We start from the raw sequence: 14,215 nt of genomic DNA, 5'->3' as shown, positions 1-14,215 counted from the left end.
ACAAAATCATACATTACCGGTACATAAAAAATCTATTAACAAAAAAACCAAGAGGAATGGAGGCCCTGCTCACAAGAGTTTACAAGCTATGAGGAGATAGGGGTGACACAAAAGGTAAAAAGTGCTTCTTTTATAGAAAGGTCGAGCCATCTTAATAAAATAGGAGGGTATATATAAAGCTTCATGAGCCAGTCACCATTCCATGATAGGCCATCCTAAAAGGATGTGTTTTTAGAAAGTGCATAAAACTTTGGATGTTGGGAGTTAACCTAATTAATTGAGGTAGGGCATTTTCTATGAATTCCAAACGGCACGTAGAAGATAACTACGGGAATATAATTATAGAAGACAAAGGGAAGGCAGAGATATCAAACTTGTACTTATCTGTATTCACTGATAAGCTGCTAATACCAGATATCATTCAGGGGTCAGTAAACGAGGTTCTCCAGAACACAAGAAGAAGTGCAACTGACTATCAACAAATTAAATATTGATAAAGGCCCTGGCCCAGATGACATTCTTCCATGGGTATTAAAGAAATTGAGCTTGGTATCTGATAGAGCACTGTATCTCTTCTTTTTAAACTCTCTTGTAAAGGGTCAGTGTCAGAGGAGTGGTGGATGGCTTATGTTGTACCAATATTTAAGAAAGGTAAAAAGATGGAACTGTGTAACTACCATCCATTTAAGTTTGACATTTGTAGTAAGGGTTGGACTGGGGTCCACCATTAGAAATTATTCTTGAGGCCCAAGCTCTATATCATAAATAAAGTTTATTAGGTTTTAAATAAAAGAAATAGACCCTTGAAGCAAGAGCATGGCTCCAAAGTAGGCATAATGGCCTCCCATAGTGCTCCCAGTAGGTATAATGCACCCCTGTATTGCCCTCAGAAGGTATTATACCCCTTGTAGTGCCATCCATAGCTATAATGCCCTTTGAAATGCACCCAGTAAGTATAAGGCCCCTCTCAAGTGCCCACGGTGGGTATAATTTAAGTGTTTCCAGTAGGTATAATGCTGTCTTAAATGCCACCAGTAGGTTTAAAGCCCCCTTTAAGTGCCCAGTAGGTATAAAGCCCCCCTTAAATGCCCCAGAAGGTATAATGCCCCCCTTTAGTGACCCCAGTAGGTTTAATGCCCCTATGAAGTGCACCCAGTTGGTTTAATGGACCTCTGAAGCATCCCCAATTGGTATAGTACACCCCCTGTTGTGTAAAGTACTTATAGTGCCCCCAGTACATGTAGAAACCTTCCAGTAGTTATACTGTCCCCCCAATTTAGTGACCAGTACCACTTCCTCCTCCCCACAGCCTGTGAGTGGTCGGCATCTCTACTCAGGCGCTCAAAAAAATCCATGCATTCCTGCGTCTTGGCGCAGCCACACACATCGCGCCACCTGACACAAGCAGTCGTGATGATGTCATTATCTTGTGACTGCCTGGACTAGTTTACTGTGCCATAGGCCTCAGGACTAGTGGCCTTGGGCTGTGAGAGTAAACAGTGGGGCAGGGGGCCATCGGCTCCTATGTCCTGCCACAGTAGACTGCTGCAGGAGATCTATGGTGCAGTGGCTGATGAACTGTAGTTAGTAGCTAGTAACCAGTCTGAATGTAGAAAATAAACAAGTCCCTCTATACTCAAGAGCAGCATGGGAGTTGTAGTACATGCAACAATATCACAAGTACCAGGGCAATCTTTTACCAATAGCTGCATATAGGCGACAGACAAGCAATGATGATAATAGGAGTAGTAGTGCCTGACTTCCTTCCAAACACTTTGCAACTTTTTCCAAGATGATCACAGGTGTGCAAAACTCTCAAAAATGTAGTAGGTGTCTGAGAGTATAAACATTCCACAGGCATAGCAAGAAAGTGTGATACTGTAGGTGCACAAGCCATCCACCTGCAAAAAGCTTCACAATCAGCTCTTGAATTTCCAAACTGAGGAATGCAGATCATCAAACAGTCAGGCAAACCATTATATGTGTGAAAGGTGCCGTTAACTTCCATAAAATCTCTATTGGCCATAAACAGCAAATACTTTGGAATGCCTTGTGTTCCTAGACAGTCTATGAATGTCTTTTTCAGCTTTCAGGAATTGTTCTCTCAACAGGAATAATGTTTCTCCTGGAACTGGGCTAACATCTTCCCCGCAAAGCAGGCAGAGATAGATACTTTAATAGTCACTAGAAAGCTTCTCTCTCAAAGGGGAAAATTCCCTCTGCTGATTCAGGGCATAATTAACTAAACAGTGCCAATGAAAGACATACAGCTTTTGGGAATAATTACAAAGCATAATACAAAGTATAAAAAGTTAAATAACATCAAATGTGATGTGTCTCAGACAGTATGACCTTGGCACAACATATCAGACACTGAAAATCCACGTGTAGAAAAATAGCAGTTTTTACTTTGCACGGTCTGCTGTGCATTCATTTTTTGAAAAATACCTGTAGAGTCAAAATGTTCACTCTGCCCTATAATACTTTGAGGGACGGAGTTTCCAAAATAGTGTCATTTCTCAGGGGTCCAATTTATTATTTTGCTACAGGGGCTCCAGTTGTCAGCACAAGTTGTGCAAATCACCACATTAGGCCTTGAAATGTTCATGGTGCTCTAATATTTCTGAGCCCTATCATATAATCAGGCAAAATAATAAGTCCACATGTAGGGTGTTTGTAAAGCCATAAAGCACAGTATCGTAAAAAGAGGATTTGCTTTTCAACCTGGCACTGAATATGCATATCTATGTAAAAATTGCAAAAGTTAACTTTGCAAAACACTCATGTGGTCAAAATCTCACAGCACCCCCTGGCAAATTCTCTGAGGGCTGTGGTTTCCAAAATGGGGTAACTTCTTGGAAGTTTCTTTTTTATTTCACCTTGAATGCTCTGCAAGTCTGCAGCTGTTAGCCAGTGCTGTATAAGTCACCAAACTGGGCCTCAAATACGCATGGTGCTGTTTCTCTTCTGAACATTGTAGTGTGCAAACAGCAGTTTTTATGACCACGTAGGGAGTATTGTCGCAGGAAAAATCTTGTTCAGTAACAAAATTTGGGGTGCTTTTTCTCTTTTCATGACTTGTGAAAATGAAACATTTGAGGCTAAAATGATAGATAATTGAAATACAAATAATTTTTAAATTCATGTCCCAATCTTAAAACATTCTTGTGGGAAAATTTGTGTCAAGCCAATTATTATACCCTAGGCAAATATCTTGAAGAGTGTAGTTTCCAAAATGGGGTAACATTTGGGGTTTTTACAATGTAGTGCTACCTCAGGGGCTATGTAAATGTCACATGGCACTCAAGAATCATTTCAGAAATCTGCCCTCAAATGCTAAATTGTGTTCATTCCCCACTGAACCCTTAGGCGTGCCCATGCAGCAGTTTATGATCATATATGGAGCGTTGCCATATTCAGGAGAAAATGAGTAACTCATTTTGGGGTGCTTTTTCTCCTGTTACCCCTTGTGAACATGAAAAATATGGGGCTAAAGCAAAATTTTATTGGAAAAAAATATTTTTCATTTTTACAGCCAAGTCTTTCTAAATTCTATGAAGCTCATGTGGGCTCAAAACACTCACTACACCTCTTGATAAATTCCTTGAGGGTGTATTTTCCAAAATAGAATCACTTTTTGGTGGGTTTCCACTGTTTTCAAATGCGACATGGCGGCAAAATGTACCCTCCAAAAGCCAAATGACAGTCCTTCCCTTCTGAGCCATGCTATGTGCCCATATAGCAGTTTATGACCACATAAGGGGTGTTACAGTATTGAGTAAAAAATGCTTAACAAATTGTGGAAGAAAGCAACATTTTATTGGAACTAATTCAATTTTTCATTTTCACAGCCAAGTTTCTAATTGTATAAAATGCACGTTGGGTCAAAGTGCTGAGTATGCTCCTCAAAAGATTCCTTGAGAGGTTTAGTTTTCAAAATGGAGTCACATTTGGGGTGTTTCTATCGTAGGATCTCTTCAAATGCAGCATGATGCCCAAAAACCATTCCAGCAAAATCTGAACTCCAAAATCCATATGGCCCTTCTTCCCTACTGAGCCCTGCCATGTGCCCATACAGCAGTTTGCGTGCACATGTGGCATGTTTCTGTAAACTGCAGATTTAGGGTAATAAATATTTTTTTGTATATTCTTTATTTAGGAAGAAAGTTTTCAATACAGGATGGGTAATAAATATTGAGGTTTGTGTTGCTGTTAACCCTTGCTGTGTTATAGAGAAAATGTTTTAAAATAGAAAATCTGCACAGAAAAAAAAATCTTAAAATTTCACCTCCATTTTGATTTGATTCCAGTGGAACACCTAAAGGGTTAGCAAAGTTTCTAAAATCAGTTTTCAATAATTTGATCAGTGTAGTTTCTATTATGTAAGTCCCTCAAAATTACTTCATTGAATTAGTCCTTCAAGTCGGTTTTGGAAATTTTTGGGAAAATGTGGAAAAAATTGCTTCTAAAATTCTGAGCATTCTAACATCCTAAAAAACAAAATGACATTTTCAAAATGATTCCAACATAACACAGACATGGTAAATGATAATACATTTTTTTGCATGTATTACTCTCACTTAGGCCTCATGCACACAACTTTTTTGGTCTGAATCTGATCAGCATTTTTTGCATATCGACCCATTCACTTTTATGGAGCTGCAAAAAATTCGGACAGTACATGGATGTCATCCGTGTGTTGTCCACATCCATGTGGCTGTGCCGCAGATTATAAAACATGCCATTTTGCGAACAAGAATAGGGATTTTTACAATAGGGACCACAAAAAGTGTGGGATACACATGGACGAATCTATATTTTGTGGATTTGAGGACAATTTGAGGACTTACTGCAAAACGGATATAGTCATGTGCAGGAGTCCTTAACCCCTTAAGGACACAGCCTTTTTACACCTTAGGACCAGGCCATTTTTTGAAAATCTGACCAGAGTCCCTTTAAGGCTGCGTTCACACGGGCGAGATTTCCGCGCGGGTGCAATGCGGTAGGTGAACGCATTGCACCCGCACTGAATCTGGACCCATTCATTTCAATGGGGTTGTTCAGATGAGCGATGATTTTCACGCATCACTTATGCGTTGCGTGGAAATCACAGCATGCTCTATATTCTGCGTTTTTCACGCAACGCAGGCCCCATAGAAGTGAATGGGGTTGCGTGAAAATCGCAAGCATCCGCAAGCAAGTGCGGATGCGGTGCGATTTTCACGCACGGTTGCTAGGTGACTGTCTATACACTGTATTATTTTCCCTTATAACATGGTTATAAGGGAAAATAATAGCATTCTGAATGCAGAATGCTTAGTAGAAGGTCAATTGAGGGTTAAAAAATAAAAAAAATTAACTCACCTTGTCCTCTTGTTCGCGTAGTTCTCCCGGTCTTTAGTTCTTTAAAAAGATGAACTATGGGCTAAAGGACCTTTGATGACGTAAGATCACATGCTCCAATCACATGGTCCATCACCGCGGTGATGGACCATGTGATTGGAGCATGTGATCTTACGTCATCAAAGGTCCTTTAGCCCATAGTTCATCTTTTGAGAAGTAAAGAAGAGACCGGGACTTACGCGAACAAACGGAGAAGGTGAGTTAATTTTTTTTATTTTTTTTAACCCTCAACTGATCACCTACTATGCATTCTGTTTTCAGAATGCTATTATTTTCCCTTATAACCATGTTATAAGGGAAAATAATAACATCTACAGAACACCGAACCCAAACCTGAACTTCTGTGAAGAAGTTCGGGTCTGGGTACCACAGTCGGTTTTTTATCACGCGCGTGCAAAACACATTGCACACGCACGATAAAAACTGAACAACGGAACGCAATCGCAGTCAAAACTGACTGCAATTGCATTCCTACTCGCGCGGGTTTGCCGCAACACACCGGGACGCATCCGGAACTAATCCGGACACGCTCGTGTGAACCCAGCCTAAGTGCTGATAACTTTAAAACGCTTTGACTTATCCAGGCCGTTCTGAGATTGTTTTTTCGTCACATATTGTACTTCATGACACTGGTAAAATGGAGTCAAAAAAAATATTTTTTTTTGCACCAAAAAATACCTAATTCAACAAAAATTTGAAAAAATGTTGCAAATTTCAAAGTTTCAGTTTCTCTACTTCTGTAATACATAGTAATACCCCCAAAACTTGTGATGACTTTACATTCCCCATATGTCTACTTCATGTTTGAATTGTTTTGGGAATGATATTTTATTTTTTGGGGATGTTATAAGGCTTAGAAGTTTAGAAGCAAATCTTGAAATTTTTCCGAAATTTACAAAAACTCAATTTCTAGGGACCAGTTCAGGTCTCAAGTCACTTTGCGAGGCTTACATTATAGAAACCACCCAAAAATGACCCCATCTAAGAAACTACACCCCTCAAGGTATTCAAAACTGATTTTGCATACGTTGTTAACCCTTTAGGTGTTGCACAAGAGTTATTGGCAAATAGGGAGGAAATTTGAGAATTTCATTTTTTTGTCTAATTTTTCATTTTAACCCATTTTTTCCACTAACAAACCAAGGGTTAACAGCCAAACAAGACTGTATCTTTATTGCCCTGACTCTGCCATTTACAGAAACACCCAATATGTGGCCGTAAACTACTGTACGGCCACACAGCGGGGCGTAGAGTGAAAGGTGCGCCGTTTGGTTTTTGGAAGGCTGATTTTTATGGACTGGTTTATTTACACCATGTCCCATTTGAAGACCCCTGATGCACCCCTAGAGGAGAAACTCCCTAAAAGTGACCCCATCTAAGAAACTACACCCCTCAAGGTATTCAAAACTGATTTTACATACGTCGTTAACCCTTTAGGTGTTGCACAAGTTATTGGCAAATGGCGATGAAATTTGAGAATTTCATTTTTTTGCCTAATTTTCCATTTTAACCCATTTTTTCCACTAACAAAGCAAGGGTTAACAGCCAAACAAGACTGTATCTTTATTGCCCTGACTCTGCTGTTTACAGAAACACCCCATATGTGGCCGTAAACTACTGTACGGGCACACAGCGGGGCGTAGAGCGAAAGGTGCGCCGTTTGGTTTTTGGAGGGCTGATTTTGCTGGACTGTTTTTTTGACACCATGTCCCATTTGAAGCCCCCCTGATGCACCCCTAGATTATAAACTCCATAAAAGTGACCCCATCTAAGAAACTACACCCCTCAAGGTATTCAAAACTGATTTTACAAACTTTGTTAACCCTTTAGGTGTTGCACAAGATTTAATGGAAAATAGAGATACAATTTCAAAATTTCACTTTTTTGGCAGATTTTCCATTTTAATATTTTTTTCCAGTTACAAAGCAAGGGTTAACAGCCAAACAAAACTCATTATTTATGGCCCTAATTCTGTAGTTTACAGAAACACCCCATATGTGGCCGTAAACTACTGTACGGGCACACGGCAGGGCGCAGAAGGAAAGGAATGCCATATGGTTTTTGGAAGCCAGATTTTGCTGGACTGGTTTTTTGAAACCATGTCCCATTTGAAGCCCCCCTGATGCACCCCTAGATTATAAACTCCATAAAAGTGACCCCATCTAAGAAACTACACCCCTCAAGGTATTCAAAACTGATTTTACAAACTTTGTTAACCCTTTAGGTGTTGCACAAGATTTAATGGAAAATAGAGATACAATTTCAAAATTTCACTTTTTTGGCAGATTTTCCATTTTAATATTGTTTTCCAGTTACAAAGCAAGGGTTAACAGCCAAACAAAACTCATTATTTATGGCCCTAATTCTGTAGTTTACAGAAACACCCCATATGTGGCCGTAAACTACTGTACGGGCACACGGCAGGGCGCAGAAGGAAAGGAATGCCATACGGTTTTTGGAAGGCAGGTTTTGCTGGACAGTTTTTTTTTACACCATGTCCCATTTGAAGCCCCCCTGATGCACCCCTAGAGTAGAAACTCCAAAAAAGTGACCCCATTTTAGAAACTACGGGATAGGTTGGCAGTTTTGTTGGTACTAGTTTAGGGTACATATGATTTTTGGTTGCTCTATATTACACTTTTTGTGCGGCAAGGTAACAAGAAATAGCTTTTTTGGCACGTTTTTTTTTTTGTTATTTACAACATTCATCTGACAGGTTAGATCATGTGGTAATTTTATAGAGCAGGTTGTCACGGACGAGGCGATACCTAATATGTATACAATTTTTTTTATTTATGTAAGTTTTACACAATGATTTCATTTTTAAAACAAAAAAAATGTTTTAGTGTCTCCATAGTCTAAGAGCCATAGTTTTTTCAGTTTTTGGGCGATTATCTTAAGTAGGGTCTCATTTTTTGCGGGATGAGATGACGGTTTGAGTGGGGGTGCATATGACTTTTTGATTGCTTGCTATTACACTTTTTGTGACGTAAGATGACAAAAAATGGCTTTTTTTACACCGTTTTTATTTTTATTTTTTTACGGTGGTCATCTGAGGGGTTAGATCATGTGATATTTTTATAGAGCCGGGCGATACGGACGTGTCGATACCTAATATGTATACTTTTTTTTTATTTATGTAAGTTTTACACAATGATTTCATTTTTGAAACAAAAAAAATCATGTTTTAGTGTTTCCATAGTCTAAGAGCCATAGTTTTTTCAGTTTTTGGGCGATTATCTTGGGTAGGGTATGATTTTTGCGGGATGAGATGACGGTTTGATTGTTACAATTTTGGCGTACATGCGACTTTTTTGATCACTTTTATTACCTTTTTTGGGAAGTAAGGTGGGCAAAATTTCAATTTCATCATAGTTTTTTATTTTTTATTTTTATGGTGTTCACCGTTCGGGTAAAGTAACATGACCGTTTTATAGATCAGGTCGTTACGGACGCGGCGATACCAAACATGTGTAGGGAATTTTATTTTTTTCATTTTTTATCAGTGATAAATGTGTTTTTTGATTTTTACTTTTTTTTTCACTTTTATTCACTTTCTTTGACCCAGACCCACTTGGTTCTTGAAGATCCAGTGGGTCTGATGTCTGTATAATACAGTACAGTACAATATATATTGTACTGCACTGTATTTTACTTACACTGAACAGATCTATGCTTTTAGCACAGATCTGTTCAGCACCATGGACAGCAGGACGCCTGAGAGGCGTCCTGTTGCCATGGGAACCTTCCCCGTCTGCTCAGAACTTCGCAGACGGGGAAGGGTAAGGAGGGGATCTCTCGGGGGGCTGTCTGGGGGCTCTCTCCCTCTCCATCGGGGGGCTGCAAAGGCACAGCAGCCCCCCGATGGGAGAGGGAGGGAGCTCCCTGCGCTGTTAACCTTTTCCATACAGCGGTCCGTACGGACCGCTGTATGGAAAGGGTTAAACGGCTGACATCGCATCGCAGATGTCAGCCGTTTATACCAGGGTGCCAGCAATGTGCTGGCACCCTGGTATACCCACTAGAAACCAACGATTATACAAGGGGAGGCGGGCGGGGGATCGCGATCCCGCCTGCCGCACCGCCCGCCTCCCGCACCGCCCGCAGCCCTCCCCCTGCACCTCCCGCCACCATAAAATCATTCGGGGGTGCAGGGGGGGGGGTGAATAAAACGTTTTTTTAGGCATATAAAGTTTCTGATCCGCGGGGACCAGAAACTGCAGAAATCGCAGCAAACCGCAGGTCTGAATTGACCTGCGGTTTGCCGCGATCGCCGACATGGGGGGGTCACGGGACCCCCCCGCGCATTTAGCCTAGGTGCCTGCTCAATGATTTGAGCAGGCACCGGGTTCCGATCACTGCCAGCCGCACGGCAGTGATCGAAAATACACAGGGCGTACATGTACGCCCTGTGTCCTTAAGTACCAGGGCACAAGGGCGTACCTGTACGCCCTATGTCCTTAAGAGGTTAAAATCAAGAAATTTAGATTTTTTTTTTATAAAGGTAAAATATATTGATTCAAATTTACCACTAACGTGAAGTTAAATGTGTCATGAGAAACATTCTCCGAATCGGTTGGATAAGTAAAAACATTCCAAAGTTAATGCCACATAATGCCACAACAGATTTGCAAAATTACACTCAGTTCATAAGCTGAAAACTGTCTGTGTCCTGAAGGGGTTATTATATATGGAACTTAGTATGAATGGTATTCTTTTTACTATATTAATGCCAAATCTGTCATACAAATGTCTGTAATGATAGAATTATTCCCTTTTTTGTTTAACTGATCAAGCTTGGATTTTCTTTGGCATTTGATAAGCATAACGGTTCTATATGAATCTCTGATATCAGAAAGTTGGCTTTTATGAATATATATTTCAGAAATTTAAGAGAATGAAAGAGAATAGAATAATAGTTTAATTTTTATCACTTTACAGTAACATTTTATATACCGCATTTTTCGCCCCATAAGACACACTCCCCCCCTCAAAAGTGGGGGGAATTGGCAGTGCGTCTTATGGGGCGAATGCTACAATTTTTACATCACTAACACTTATATATCGCCGTCTGCAATGCTGCACAGCGCGGTGATGTATCAGGGGGAGGGAGGAGCGGCTGGAGGCCGGCAACTGCTGGAATGGCAGCGGGGCCCGGTGCAGTCACTGTGCTCTTACGCCGGGCCCCGCCGCTCACAGCAGTATTCATATGTAAACTGTAATCTTTAACCTCTTCTTAACTTTAGTTACAGTAGCGCTATCCCGTGTACTACTACTTACTATCAAGCTCCCGTAGCAGGCAGAGCGGCCGGCAGCTGTAACGTCACTCACTCACGTCAAGTGCCTGCTCCGCCTGCTTCATTAATGAAGCAGGTGGAGCAGGCGTGTGACGTGAGTGACGTTACGCTGGCGGCCGCTCTGCCTGCTATGGTATGGGAGCTTGATAGTAAGTAGTAGTACACGGGTCAGCGCTACTTTAACTAAAGTTAAGAAGAGGTTATGGATTACAGTTTACATAATAATACTGCTTTGAGAGGAGGGGCCTGGTGTATTGAGGGACATTGTTATGGGGGGATCTGTGGGTGACACATATATAGCATAAAATTCTATATATGTGTCATCCACAGATCCCCCCCATAACAGTGTCATCCACAGATCCCCCATAACAGTGTCATCCACAGATCCCCCCATAACAGTGCCATTCACAGATCCCCCTTCCAATAACAGTGCCATCCACAGATCCCTCCACAACAGTGCCATCCACAGATCCCTCCACAACAGTGCCATCCACAGATCCCCTCCCCATAACAGTGCCATCCACAGATCCCCCTCCCCATAACAGTGCCATCCACAGACCCCCCCTCCACATGACAGTGCCATCCACAGATCCCCCTCCCCATAACAGTGCCATCCACATATCCCCCATAACAGTATCATCCACAGATCCCCTCCATAACAGTGTCATCCACAGATCCCTCATAAGTGTCATCCACAGATCCCCTACATAATAGTGTCATCCACAGATCCCCATAACAGTGTCATCCACAGATCCCCCATAATAGTGTCATCCACAGACCACCATTAGTTCAAAACCCACCAAAAGCACACCTTTTGGTTAAAAAAAATTTTTTTTCCCTATTTTCCTCCTCAAAAACCTAGGTCCGTCTTATAGGGCGAAAAATACGGTAACTTTTCTATCAAGTAAAAACAAGACATTTGCTAACACATACACATTTTTTATGATTTTTACCCTGTGTTTGGAAAATCTGTGTGGACTGACTTATACATGATCACCTCTATCTGGATCTGTGGAACCACTAGTTGACAGATGGAGGCCTATCTGGTGTCAGCTTCACTTTAGGCTACTTTCACACTCGCGTTTTGTGCGGATCCGTCTTGTATCTGCACATACGGATCCGCACGAATAATGCAAACGCTTGTATCTGTTAATAACGGATCCATTTGCATTATTTATTTTTAAAAAAGTCTAAGTCAAAACGGATCTGTCTTGACTTACATTGAAAGTCAATGGGGGACGGATCCGTTTTCAATTGCACCATATTGTGCCAGTGAAAAACGGATCCGTCCCCATTGAATAACATTGTAAGTCTAGACAGATCCGTTAGGCTCCGCATAGTCAGACGGTCACAAAAACACTGCAAGCTGCGCTTTAGTGACAATCTAAAAAAGCAACAGAGGCCAAACGCGGCCAAATTGATGCATTCTGAACGGATCCTTATCCATTCAGAATGCATTGTGGCTTAACTGATCCGTTTTGGGCCGCTTGTGACAGCCCTGAAACGGATCTCACAAGCGGACCCAGAAACGCCAGTGTGAAAGTAGCCTTATTTGTGTCTTGTTGAACATCTTTATGAACAGCTGCCTTGTTGCTCTTCAAGAAATCGGATCACATCAACTTTTAATAATATAAGATAAAAGCAGAAAATACAGACAGAATAATTTGTCTGAGCCAGTGGTTTGTCAGTGGAATGGGTACATTAGCACCTATTCACTTCAAAAATAATCCTGTACCCCAATAAATGACAACTATATGGTTCCGAAGTGAGTGAATTATTACTAAGGTCAAAAAATGTACTTTTTTGGTATTGTATCATAATCTGACTTGTGATGATATATCTGCTAGTGCTGAAAATGCTGATGCTTCACCTTGGTTGCTTTGAAATATTAACATTGCAAGTGACAAGGCTCTTCTTTTTTGATGCTTATTTTATATGTGAATTGGCCCCACAGCACATAAATTTGAGGTATTGCTTAAAGTTAGTTTAGCTACTCCATATCTCAAGGGAGGAAGCCTAGCGAAGAGTTCGGCTTGCTTATATTTCTTTTATAATTTTGACCTTTTTAAGTAAAGGTTATATGCACTTTACAAGAAAAGCATTGTCTCACTGTGCAATTTCTCAACATTGTTTGGCAAGTTCCTAGTCTAATGTACCAGTTCAACTTTTACATTTGTTAGACTTTTGCACTTAGACCCAGTGTTTTTGATCAACAAAGTATGGTCTGTATTTTTTTATTATCTTGGGATTTCTTTCCTCGTGAATAATGAAGCAAATTACTCATATAATACAAATGGTGTTCAGCTGAATTCTTTTCTCTGTTAGTGTATTAAAGGTATGCTACTGTATAATCTTGAAGTGCCCAAAATGATGGCTGCGTTGAGCGAAAGTATTTAGCCTTAAGGAATGCTGTGTTGAAAACTGAAATTAATTTGAAACATATTCTCATATTTTATATCAAGAACAAATGTGAAGGGTATTTATTATTAGCACTACAGTAATTTACATCATGTAGTGACTTGATACATTTTATCTTATTGGAAGAAATTTTAATTAGTGGAAATAAAGGGAAATACAATGGGCCTTTCGTCAACAGTGTAACTACTTTAGTCAAGGTTGTAAATACTGGAGCCTGATGGAGCCTAAAAGATCTCTCTGTCCTAAACAAGAAGACCAGTGCTAGTAATGACACTTGATAGTCTGCATTGGTGCTCAGGAGTATATGTCTCTACTTATATTCCTGCCTCTATATTTACAGATGATTAATACCATACTGGGAGAATAAGTTAAAGAAAATGCGTCATCAGAAAATTACCTATTGTTTAAATTAAGTTTTTATGTTAGACATCATTTTAATGACTTTTTGGTAGTTATTTTTGATTTTCCATGTCAATATCTCTATTTAAAAAATAACCGAAAATCCTTCAGTTTTCTGCACTAGCTGCTAAGCCTAACAATAGGCACTACTTCTTGGTCTGTACAGATCACTTTTTAGTAGTCATCTCATTATCATTACAGGCAGGATTAGAATTACACCTATAAATATATATAGATAACACAGTTTCCACCATTCAATTCATAGTAGGTGATATCACAGCTTATCTCCTCCCTCCTGACCTCTGCACAGGTCACAGAGCCTGCCTAGAAAACTCTCCCAAGTCAAGTTAGCTCCTTTGGATGTCTATGGCTCATTTGGATGTTGTAAAGCATATCTCTAAATGCTGTTAACACCTTAGGCAATATGACTGCCACCATGATTATACAGTATTAAAAAAATCTACAATCAGAAAATAATAATAGATTATGTGTATGTGTATCAATATCTGGGTTTGACTGGCAGAAATGAATTATAAGTGGCGTATTCCCTTTAAATGCTATTGGCCATTTATTGAATAATGGTTTGTGTAAGTTAAAAAGGAAATAATATTATTAGAATCAAACTTTTCAGTCCGTTCAATGTAGATACAAGCTTTCACATGTACGTACACAGGCTCTAAGCACCTGCTCCTTTTCCT

The sequence above is a fragment of the Bufo bufo genome, chromosome 2, assembly GCF_905171765.1.
Source record: "Bufo bufo chromosome 2, aBufBuf1.1, whole genome shotgun sequence".
NCBI classification, from domain to species: Eukaryota; Metazoa; Chordata; class Amphibia; order Anura; family Bufonidae; genus Bufo; species Bufo bufo.
This window is presented reverse-complemented; position numbering follows the sequence as displayed.